The sequence below is a fragment of the Periplaneta americana genome, chromosome 1 (genome assembly GCF_040183065.1).
Source record: "Periplaneta americana isolate PAMFEO1 chromosome 1, P.americana_PAMFEO1_priV1, whole genome shotgun sequence".
In the NCBI taxonomy this organism is placed as follows: domain Eukaryota; kingdom Metazoa; phylum Arthropoda; class Insecta; order Blattodea; family Blattidae; genus Periplaneta; species Periplaneta americana.
This window is the reverse complement of record NC_091117.1, coordinates 82,527,498-82,540,147: the sequence shown is the minus strand read 5'-3', so window position 1 is coordinate 82,540,147 and position 12,650 is coordinate 82,527,498. Positions and strand designations below refer to the sequence as shown.

General features: G+C 39.4%; 1 non-coding gene across 1 annotated transcript; it reads right to left on the bottom strand.

Annotated features, from left to right (window-relative positions):
- Window positions 1-5,809: 5,809 nt before the first annotated feature.
- TRNAY-AUA (transfer RNA tyrosine (anticodon AUA)) lies at window positions 5,810-5,882 on the bottom strand. Its single transcript has one exon. It is a non-coding gene; the product is annotated as a tRNA-Tyr (tRNA).
- Between the last annotated feature and the right edge of the window lie 6,768 nt (window positions 5,883-12,650).

Below are 12,650 nucleotides of genomic sequence, written 5' to 3'. Positions count from 1 at the left end.
AGGTTTGTGCTCTCCGAGCCGGCTCACAGCTCATGAGCGGAATGCAGATATTAGCTGTGCTCTGTGTAAGGGTGGACTGGAAGAAGGGGTGATCTCGTACAAATTTACACAAAAGAAACTACTAGCAAGAGTGTTTATGAAATGAATTCCCGTTCAGGGTTTACAAAACTATCTTAAACTATTATTAATTAATAAAGAAATATTTATTTAACAGAAATAATAGAAACTCTATAGCTACTTAAATATACAATATCATTTGCTATATTTTTATTTATCAGTACATGAAAACGGGGTTTTATGCTGTTGGCAGCTGAAAGTAACAGTACTGATCTAATGAAACATCAGTTGCAGAATGATGTTCGGTGCCTGCCTTTATTAAAGTTGATAATAGAAAACAGTTGCTCACAAATATAAATGTTGAGATAAACATAGCAATCATTCTCACAGCCAGCCTGTGTAGTCGAAATATTATTGCTGAGGTTTAGTCTTGTAAAACTCATCTAGACTAGTAGTATTATTCAAACGGTCTTTAGCCCTTAGGTCACACTGAAGATCAGTTAAGTTCGAGCTATAAATCGTTAAATGTTAAATGTTATGTTTTATTTAATGACGCTCGCAACTGCCGAAGTTATATCTGTGTGCCGGAAGTTTGTCCTGCAGGAGTTCTTTTACATGCCAGTAAATCTACTGACATGAGCCTGTCGTATTTAAGCACACTTAATTGCCATCGACCTGGCCCAGAATCGAACCCGCAACCTTGGGCATTGAAGGCCAGCGCTATACCAACTGCGCCAACCAGGCCGACTTGTAAATCGTATGACATTGTTTGAATTGGTGTTGAAGGAATTTATTATGATAACTTTAAAATTCTTTCCAATTAAGACAATATCTTGGAACCTAGAATTAAATTCATTTTGAATTTCAATTAATATTTGGACATAATCGTTTAACATGGCTTCATTACGAATAATTTCTATCGTTTGAAAGTGAGCCATATTACCTTCCTGTAAGTTTAGGACTGAAATCCCGTAATTTATTCAACATATCAACAATGAGCTGGCCTTTTCCGTCAAGAGAAATATTTAAATTGTTGAAGATTAATAAATTCTAACGTACCCTACCTCATGTAATAATGCAACTTTCAACTCCTAAACACCTTTACTGCGATCTTCAACAAAAACATCGTTTCTGTATGTGTTGACTAGTAATGACGCATTATATTATGTTTTCCTCTTTCTTTCATACTTTTGTGGGAGATAAAGCACTGAGTATTGACGCCAGCTGCTGTAAAGAAATAAGCATTTTCCCATGCAACATTAAAAGAATTTGCCTGATGTTCACTTTTCCATCTTTTAGATTCCCCCATTATGTAGCCGTAGATAGGCAAAGTGAAATAGCTACTGATAATACACACTACACCAGACAGCTGCGTGGACTATCGTCTAACTATAGCAGGAGTACGTCATTCTGACGTATCTTTCCGACGAGCTGTTAGGCTTGCTTGCTGAATTATTTCTTAGTAATCGCATATATGCTATTATTTTCGATAAAAGAAAGTACAAAATGATTTGACTTCACACTGTTTAACAGTGATTTTTAACCTCCCAGAAACCATCGGCGTGGTTCAGGCGGTAGCGCGTTTGCCTGCTGATCCGGAATTGCGCTCAAGCATGGGTTCGATTCTCGCTTGGGCTGATTACCTAATTGTGTTTTTCTGAGGTTTTTCTTCAATCGTAAGACGAATGTCAAGTAATCTATGGCGAATCCTCGGCCTCATCTCGTCAATTGCCAATTCGCTATCACAAATTTCATCGACGCTAAATAGAACCTAACCTAGTAGTTGATTGAACGTCGTAAAATAACTAATTAAAAAAATTAACGTCCCAGCAGCGGCTTGCATAATTCCAACAGCGTCTGTCAGTAATTGTGTACTATCATCCTGCTCGTTTTGGAGCCCTGTCTCATCTTGCATATTCACTGGCACGTTCCGTTGTTTTTATTATAAGTAATAGTCAATATCACCAGGTTTCCACAAGACAGGGCATCATTTATGAGGTCCAATCTACTTCAGACCACTCCATGCTTAGGGTGTGCGCGCTTCACGAGACAAACGGCAACGAACCCGTCCAGACTGCGGCAACGAATCCCTTTGTGTTCGCGAGAAAAACCGACAGGGAACGGATCGCTGCGCGGCATTTGAGGTGTGCGCGTTCTGGCCGCAGCGCGTGCTTGAAATCGCGTACAAACGAGCGAACGAGGCCTCGAATTCTGTTCGACTCTTGTTACATTACTGCCGCAGCGCGCCCGTGTATTCCCGGCCTTAGACGGTTCTCCCGCTCCGAAGGAGCGGCCGCTCTCAATGAGCGCCGTTTGTGCAGGCCTGGCTTACATCAATCTTTTTCCTATGGGTCGCTCACTATCATGCACTCTACCCACTTCTTGGAGAATATTTCTTGTATCAACTGCAGTCGAATGATGTTCTATAAGTGTGTGAAGAAAATTAAAACGACCATCCTGCGCTGATGTGGACCTTTTCTCTATGAAACAGCTCTGCTTGCAAGCCGACAGTTTCCTTGCATAGACCGCTTGAATACGACAATCAAGATCATTTTTCAAAATCCTTTGCGAGGCCTAAATCTTAACATTACTTACTTACTTACAAATGGCTTCTAGAGAACCCGGAATTTCATTGCCGTCCTCATATAAGCCCGTCATCGGTCCCTATCCTGAGCAAGATTAAACCAGTCCCTGCCATCATATCCCACCTTCCTCAAATACATTTTAATATTATCCTCCCATCTACATCTGGCCTCCCAACTAACACTCTATATGAATTTCTCATTAAGAGAAGATAACTTTATATGTCACAGAGAATACACAAACAGGGTCATTACATAATTAATTCGGATTTATGCCAAATAATTGCGAAAACTATGGATGCAATATATTTATACAATCATGAATCGAAAGAAAAAAACTGAAGGATTATTTTTCCATTGTAACTCTGGCGCGTGTAGACAGACGGCAGCACAAGCATAATTTTCAAAATAGTGACTATGCAGCAGAAAGTGTTGGCAGTTTTGGAATATTTCATTTAGTGTTCTGCCCAAAAGGCAGGTCTTTCAATGCAAAGTCAGCTTCCTCCAGTCTTTCCTATTTTCTGCCGTCCTCTTTGTCTCCTCATACGATTCATATGTCTTAATGACGCCTATCATTTGATGTCTTCTTCTGCCACGAACTTTTATCCCGTTCATCATTCCTTCCAGTGCGTCCTTCAATAGGCAATTTCTTCTTAGCCAGTGACCCAATCAATTACTTTTCCTCCTTGTGATCAGTTTCAGCATCATTCTTTCTTCATCCACTCTTTCCAATACAGTTTCATTTCTTATTCTGTATATCCACTTCACACGTTCCATTCTCCATATCCACATTTCAAATGCTCCTCTCCTCTCCTCTCCTCTCCTCTCCTCTCCTCTCCTCTCCTCTCCTCTCCTCTCCTCTCCTCTCCTCTCCTCTCCTCTCCTCTCCTCTCCTCCGTAATGTCCATGTTTCTTTCCCATACAATGCCAAACTCCGTACAAAGCACTTCACTAGTCTCTTCCTTAGTGCTTTTTGCAGAGGTCCGCAGAAGAATCTAATTTTTATATTAAAAGATTCCTTGGCCATTTTTATCCTCCTTTTACTTTCTGGCAGCAGCTCATGAGAAGTCATTTCCTTTTGTTACCGTACAGCTTGCGTTCCGGAGAAAATACCCTGGAACTTCACCGCCAGGTCACCAAAGTGTTCTGCGATGGCAACGTTAATTTAAGGTAACTGGTACCGTGAGTAAAGATAAAAGCAGTGGACGCCCAAGGGTTTCTGCCGAAACAGTGGAGCGAGTTTCATTCGCAGCCCTTAGAAATCAACATACCGCGTGAGTCGGGAACTTGATATTCTGCAACAGACTTAATGGAAAATTTTACGAACCCGATTGCGAATGAAACCGTACTGCATACAGTTACTGCAAAAGTTAAAACCGGAAAACCTCGTTAAACGATATAAATTTTGTAATTGCATTAAGGCTGATATAGAGGAGAATGATGGCTTTGATGACTTTCTAGTGGTTAGTGACGAGAGCACATTTCACTTGACTGGCAAAGTTAATCGCAATAATGTGCGCATCTGAGGTAGGCTACTGAAAAACAACTTCTGACATTGCAACATGAACGAGATTCTCCAAAAGTGAATGTGTTTGCCGCAGTGTCTAAATCAAAGGCATACGATCGTTTTTTTTTTTTTTTTCCATTGAGACAACTGTGACCGGTATGATGTCATTTCTCGATATGTTGTTTCCTCAAGTGACTGAGGATTCCAATAACTTCATATTCCAACTTGATGAAGCGCCGCCCTATTGGCACACTGAAGTGCGTCGCTATCTGAACACAGAACTCCTTCGCCGTTGGATTGGGCGATGCGCTGAAGATGACTTAGCGTTGTTACAGTGGCTTTCTAAATCCCCCAACCTAACGGTCTGTGATGTTTTTCTCTGGGGTTGTGTAAAAGACATAGTGTACTTGCCATCACTACCAGCAACTTTGGTTGAGCTCAAGGATCCCATTACAGATGCATTTACGACCATTACAACGGATATGCTACTGCGTATGGAACGCACTTCAATATCGCGTCGATGTGTATTGTGTAACGCAAGGAAGCCTCATCGAACACTTGTGGAGGTGTGTCCTAAACTTGGACAGTTTCTGTTAATTTTATGTATCATACATTATTCTAAGCGTTACATTATTTTATGCATCCGCTTAAAAGCTTATGAAGAAGTTGTAATTGCCCTGTATAAGAGTATAATGGAGTGGGAGCAATGTATTCCCATGTTTCAATTAGAATTATAACCACAACATAATTTCATTGGGACTAACTCGAGTTCAAAGCCATTTTCTGAATTGGAATTGATCTACCCACATCTACCTCCACCATTTTAAACGTTAAAAGGATAGGAAAGCAGCTCTCTCGTTAACTTTAATTAAATTAGATACCACGCAGACAATTCCTCAGTAAGTCCCTTCTTTTTATTGTGTGTATGTAATTAATAATAACTGGTGAAATTCGACTAAGAAATTCCAAATTCTTCAATAACATAATGTATTATAAAACAGTTTGGGATTAACTCGGACTTATGCCATATCGGAAATGAAACATATCTACTCACATGCACGTTAGGGTTCCCAGATATATGGAAAAAAATACGGGACACTTATCAGTTATCACTGAGTAAGTTCAGTAGGCCTATGCACACCCATCAAATATGCCAATCTTTCAAAGTATGTGTGTAGTAAAGTTTACTATACAAACACATTACTAACTAAGGGTAAGTAAACAAATAGTAAACAAAATTGTTGGGGAGCATATTTGCATTAAGTTTAAGCTCCTTTATGTAATTAATATTTGAGGAGAAAAATTCGCTCCGGCGCCGGGGATCGAACCCGGGTCCTTGGTTCTACGTACCAAGCCCTCTGACCACTGAGCTACGCCGAATTCAATCCACAGCACCGGATCGAACCTTCCTCCTACAATGTTATTTGCCTTTTGTGGCCTGACTCCAAGTTGGGCATATATGTTGACGTTTATATTTCAACTGCCATTATCTAGGAGCGCACTCAGCTGAGTGACTAATGGCCGGGATTCCGCAGTAAAGTGCACAGCAATCTGTACAGAATAATGCACTGCTAGCTGGACGAATTTACTAAAGATGTTATTAAATGGTCCAACAGAATAATATCTGTTATAGTGACAATTAATATTTTCGGACAAAAATTCGCTCCGGCGCCGGGGATCGAACCCGGGTCCTTGGTTCTATGTACCAAGCGCTCTGACCACTGAGCTACGCCGAATAGCTGCGGAATCCCGGCCATTAGTCACTCAGCTGAGTGCGCTCCTAGATAATGGCAGTTGACTTGAAATATAAACGTCAACGTATATGCCCAACTTGGAGTCAGGCCACAAAAGGGAAATAACACTGTAGGAGGAAGGTTCGATCCGGTGCTGTGGATTGAATTCGGCGTAGCTCAGTGGTCAGAGCGCTTGGTACGTAGAACCAAGGACCCGGGTTCGATCCCCGGCGCCGGAGCGAATTTTTCTCGTCAAATATTAATTGTCAGTATAACAGAAATTATTCTGTTGGACCAATTAATAACATCTTTAGTAAAAATCCTTTATGTAAGTTGCCTTCAAATTGCTTTTACTAAGTTATTACAGAAATAGCTACAAAAGACTCTACTCACGTGACAATATTCTTATAAATCCATCCGCCTTGGCCTTGGCCTTCTCTGAAGAATTAATTTCACTTAACAGTTTATTTTGAAGAATCATGTCATGAAAAGCAACACAATCTTCACTAAAGAATAATTTTACAACAAGCATTGATTTTACTGTTCTTACAGATAATTTATTTTTCTCATCAGTCCATAGAGCGCTCATGTGAGAAAATAATCTTTCGACACATGCATTGTTTCATGGATACACATAATGAATTCCACTACCCTATTCAAATTTGAGAGTTCTTCTTCAGTACTTTTAAAAAGATACACCCAGACATCATCTAAACATTTGGTGTTGCCATACTCGCCTTGAGAAATTAATAACTCGCAATAATATTGTTTTATAATAGTCCATCTACCTTCAATGATGAAGTGAGATGTTTGTAATTTGTAATATAGAATGTACATTGTAACTTTTCCGTTTTTTTTTCTGAGTTTAGAACTCTAAAATACGGGACGGAAAGCTGCCCCGAAGACTTTTCTCGGACAACGGGACGCATTAGCGAAAAACGGAACGATCCCGAATTTTACGGGACGTCTGGGAACTCTAATGTACGGGTTAAGTGAAAGAAAAAGCAATTATTTCATTTATTTACGGAAAAAACGAGTAAATAATGCGGAAAAACAAACAACGGTGAAATTATCGGTCATCTGCTGTCCAGGTTTCCCTTGCAACGAAGTATTTATTTATTGTGTATAATAGTTTGATAAATTTTGAATCCAGTGTTGTGTTGATTTCTGCAATTATGCTTCTCACTAGAGGGGAAGGTGTTTATTGTCGAAGAATATTTCCGGTAATACGGAGTACTGAAATTACAATCATACTTTGAAAATTAAGATAAGTCGTTATTATGCAAGGCGATATAAGAAATTCCGTACGATGGCACTTCTCGACGACGGCTAACATTGTTGTGGTATTTGGTGCCGAATTGTTAAATCGCTCCTGATACTGCTCTTTGACGTGATGTACAGTACGATTATTTAGTCCTGACAGTCGCCGGAGATGTGCGCGTGAAACAGGCGAGTCCATTTAGTTACGCCAAGGGGTGTTTGGGTTATTCACTCGCTTGCCTTTACCGACCGTTCGCTCTATCTCTACTCCGGAACTCTCCCCACTCCTCCTATTACTTCCCTTCTTTCGCGTCGCTGAGCTGTCAGGACTATATAATCGGTCTGTAAGTTCGGCCCATTCTGACGCCACACTCCGTATAACCGCAAATAATGCTTGACAATAAATAGGCCTACCTTCTTCTCTGTTGTGAGAATTATAATTGCACTGAATTCACAATATGTCAAACTATTACATAAATAAATAAATGCTTCGTTGCTAGGGAACTGTGGACAGCAGATAAGCAATATTTCAGTGCAGTTTTTTTGTCGTATACCTTATATTTAGAATTAGGAAACGAATCTTTATGCAGAATGAAAAGTAATTAAACTGACAAACTCCGGGAGGTTGTATGGGACATCGAAATAAACAGTTTTCTCTAATGTCATACTGTGCTCTGAGACACTATTTTGCGAGAACACCAGATCTTAATGTAACACAAACCATTGCCATGCTTTATTGCGTGAGTCTCTTATAAAACATTTACACACCAAAACCACTGCAAAAGTTGTTCAGAAATACCTCCATTGACCTGTACACAAAGATTACATAGGCGGAACATGGATTGTCTAACGCAGTGAAAGACTTAAGGATTATCGTTTGTTTCCCCTGCTACAACAAATATCCGCACCACCAGCCCGGTTTAATAAAGCACTGCACTGTGTCAAGATGTACAACAAAATGTGTATTTGTAGAGTCGTCATGAACTGAAGAACGCATACACCTTCTGCCGGTTTAATAAAACCTCAGGAAAATATGACAAAGAAAACCGTTTCTTTTGGTGTCCCTTACAACTTCCCGGAGTTTGTCGATTTAATTACTTTTCACTCTGTATAAAAACGAATAGGTAGTGACAAGTCTATACGTATAGCAGTCTTTTACGTTTTCATTATACATATTATGTCGAAGAATTTCAGTGTTTTCAAAATTAATTTCAATGACATACACACAGATTTTCAGATTATTATAGACATCGAAAAATGGATTTAAGTACGCTGTTCATTTCTTAAAAACAAAATCACAATTTTCCCATAACATTATCTATAAATACATTTTGCAGAACATAATTTACATTAAACATAATTACTTTGCTAGCTATAACAGATATATCATGTAAATTAGGTAGTCATATAGTCAGGAGATTGAAAAATTGTGCTATAATAATAATAATAATAATAATAATAATAATAATAATAATAATAATAATAATAATAATGGAATTTAACTGAGGAGGCACGGACGGATGGCCCAGCACTGCGACCTATTGAGATCTATTGCGCTAACCCTCTATATGGAATGAGTTGCATGCCACAGATACCCTACGCGCACCGCCCTAACAACATGACTTCCTTAACGACCGGTCCCTACAGCCGACAGAATCCATATACCATCCCTCCTTCGGCAAATTCCCCCAACGCTACCCTGTCGGTCCGGCGAAGCTCCTCTCCCGACTAGGTCTGCCTCGGGTGTCATTGCAGAAGCCATCCAACATCGCTGAACTACATTCCACGGAGGCCGGTCGAGAGAGTCAGCAGAGGCCGCCGGTAGATTGATCTGAAAAACCAGAAACGGGATGATGAGGAAAGGATGATGGGGGAGATAAGGAAGTGGCGACTGATATTTCATAGTAACTCATCGAAAATAGTTTGGAGAGGCCGAGACGTAGATGGAAGGATAATATTAAAATGGATTTGAGGGAGGTGGGATATGATTGTAGAGACTGGATTAATCTTGCTCAGGATAGGGGCAGATAGTTGACTTATGTGAGGGCGGAATGAACCTCCGGGTTCCTTAAAAGCCGCAAGTGAGTGAGTGAGTGAGTGAGTGAGTGAGTGAGTGAGTGAGTGAGTGAGTGAGTGAGTGAGTGATTGAGTGAGTGAGTGAGTGAGTGAGTGAGTGAGGTGTTCGAAAATTCCGCAGACAACCTACATGCACTTTGAACTCTATTGGTAATATTGCGTGTTGTTCTTGAAAACTGCAGTATCAATAATGTCAGACGTGAAATCGTCACCTATATTCACGTTTTTTGTATACTTCGCTTGTCATCTATCTCCATAAACCAAAATGTAAGGGAGTGAGAACTGGAGACCTTGGAGGCCAATGAACGGAACTACCGTGGCCAATCTTTCGTTAAGGAAAAGTTGATTTTTGCATATTGTGTCATCTCTCGGATATGTGAAGAAGCTCTGTCGTGCTGAAAGAACATCGGTTGCCTCGTAGGTGGTGCCTTGTTGGTATCACTTGTGAGATTCAGAGCTATCTTGGGACAGTTGATTAAAAACAATAAAGATGGAGCTTAACCTCTTAATCAGAATACTGGGAGTGACACGTAGTTTAATGGCGTTATTTACTAGTTTTGAAAAGCCACGTACAACCCTTATTTAATATTTTATTCATACTCAGAAATAAAATTTCTCCTCCCATTGCGAATGGAAGTTTCTTTTCTTCACAATCGACACGGAATAACACGACTTCGATACAGACATTGCGAAGATACAAGCGCCATTGATACCATCGTTCCTCTGTCATGCAGATGATAGTGGAAGGAGTTGAAGTAGAAAGCATTACGTCTTACAGTGATCAATGCTCGCAACTCATGTTTGCATCACAACTCGCTAAAAGACTTGTGGTGTAGTTTCTCGACTAACGGTGCGCCTCACTAGATATGGAAACATGTATTTACTAGTACTCGGAAGTAGATGAAATATCATCTTTTCTTCTGAAACATCAGACAATGCAGGATGCAATATAAACTCGTTTCACTTCAACACGAACAAATATAGTACACTTTCATTTTGCATTTTTCAATATTTTATTCTTTGTTGGTAATTTTTTTAGGAAATATTCTACTTTCTGCTGCATTTTGTCTTTTTTTTAAAGAACCTTTTTTACAGTGTAGTTCTAATCTAAATTCGAGAACCTACTGCATATTTCTTACGCCTTATGCAATTGCCTTGCGTCATGCTGGGATTTTCCTTATGGTTTCACCAGCCTTGACTCCTGATTACGTGTGTTAATTGCTTCCTCCCGTTCAACGCAAAGTAACAAATACTGCAGCTACAGTGCCCTCAGTCAGCAATTTATCAAGACTTGTTGGCTGATAATCAAATTGAGGAAAGTTTGGCGTTTATCAATTGTAAGTTTTCAATTTTAGCAAAAACAATAACATGGATAGAGAAAGGAAATAAGAGCATTAATTCAGTTGTCAAAAGGATTAAAGGTGTCGAAAAACATTTCCAACTATGTTGAGGAAAAATTGGACATGAAGTCAGAGTGAAAATTAAAGTTTGTGTACATATATGTATATATACATACTGTATATATGTATATATATTGGAAAGAAACATTGAATACCAGTCAAGTCAATGTCTAAAGTAGTTAAAGTTCTGCAAGTTGCAAATTTTGACTTCAGTACTTTTAATGAAGATTTTTTTCATCGGATGCCTGATGAGTTCAAGTATGAGCCCATGACTTCAGTTGAAGTAGAGAGTAGTTTTTCAATATATAGAAATGTCTGTCAGGATAACCAGCGATCCTTCAAACTCGAAATCTTCCGAATGGCGATGGCTATTTACTGCAATGCTGAATGAGAAATAGGTTCCGAAATTGTTTATTTTTCCTATTTAAATTTGCATTGGTGTAGTTTCGGAGATACCACCACCCACAATCACCACCACTACCACCATTAAAATCTTGGTCTTTTTTTATTTTAATTTCATATTTTCAGATATTGAAGGTCTTTTTTCGGTAATTTTAGGTAATTAATTTCCGAGTCCTATTTACTACCTAACAGAAGTATTAGTTGTTGTTTGACAATAGCTATTTTTACATGAAAATCAACTGTACAACAACTGCTACTTCAAAATAGTTATTCACAATGTTATAACAAGCATTTTTGGATTGTGACGCACAACGAACCACTCAAAGCACATGTAGTACTTAACCATCCTTTATTGTAAATGAAATTCCTCACTCTTCCGTTTTTGCAGTTGGTGATGTCCAATAGCGCCCATTTGAATGCTGTAATTGAAATACTTGCATTGGTTGCAAATGAATGCGATGAAACGTGCACTGTTGTGCTTACAATGGGGTTATTTACCTACTTTACCGCGGGCCCGCGGATATGGCGCCGGTGGTTACGGAGGTTACTCCCGCTTGATTGTTGCTCTCATAGTCGCCCGTTCAGCTTCGTGAGAAATCAATGGCATGTACACAAACAAAATTAGCTTGCCTGAATTATTGGAGATTCTGATAATACTACCCCTCAGCACAAGTGTAAGGATCCGTCCCTGTCTGACTCTCGAAAAGCCAAGCCAATACTATCCCTTCATCCGAAATAATTCAACATTCACAGAGATTTTGGTTTACCACAAGTAGTTGAAACAGTCATTCATGAGTACCTGCCATCATCTCTCTCTGGATATGTCATGTAATATATTTGTCATTAAGTATTTCTTTCGGCGAGATGATAATTCACAGATTTTGCATACAGTGCCAATCCAACTTATTACATGGCAATTTATGCGAGTCATATCTTAATTCATTCTTTCACTCATGTACTTTTAAGTGTATCTTTGTCACTTCTCACTCCTCACACTACCATCTATTACGTCCCTACTTCTCATACTAGTGAAGATCCACTATCGGCACCCACACTTATTCAAACCCCTTCACTTCACTTGCCATTGACATCCTTGTCTCCCCCCTACTATCTAATTTTTCTCTCTTTTTTCTCGCACTAATTCCACAGCGCACCAACTCCTTAAATCATATTGTTTCTTCTTGCTATTACCTCCTCTTTTTTCGCCACTGCCCCCTGATTCTGTTTCACCCCTCCTCGACTGCCTCGTCGTTGTTTTCTCATCACGCTGTAATTCTCTTATACTCTTCGGTATAGCCCCCAATTGCTGACTGCTAATCTTCTCCGGTTTCGCTGTGGTCGAATATCTCTCTGGATATTGTCTTTTAACTCTTCAAATATATGGAAACTTCTTATACTATGTTTTTAAAAATTTACATTAGTAAAAGTAACGTGTGGTCTGTTGGGAACGCGCTAAGACACAGTCAAACTTTTTACTCTGTCACCAGATTCATTCTTAACCAGTGTTGCCAAATTTTTTCAGATGGAAATGCCTATAGATGTTCAAAAAATCCCCAAGATCAGTAAAAAATCCCCACTTCGGTCAACTCAAAACTCAAGCTCTTATTCGGTATCCATGCATTAATTCGACCTA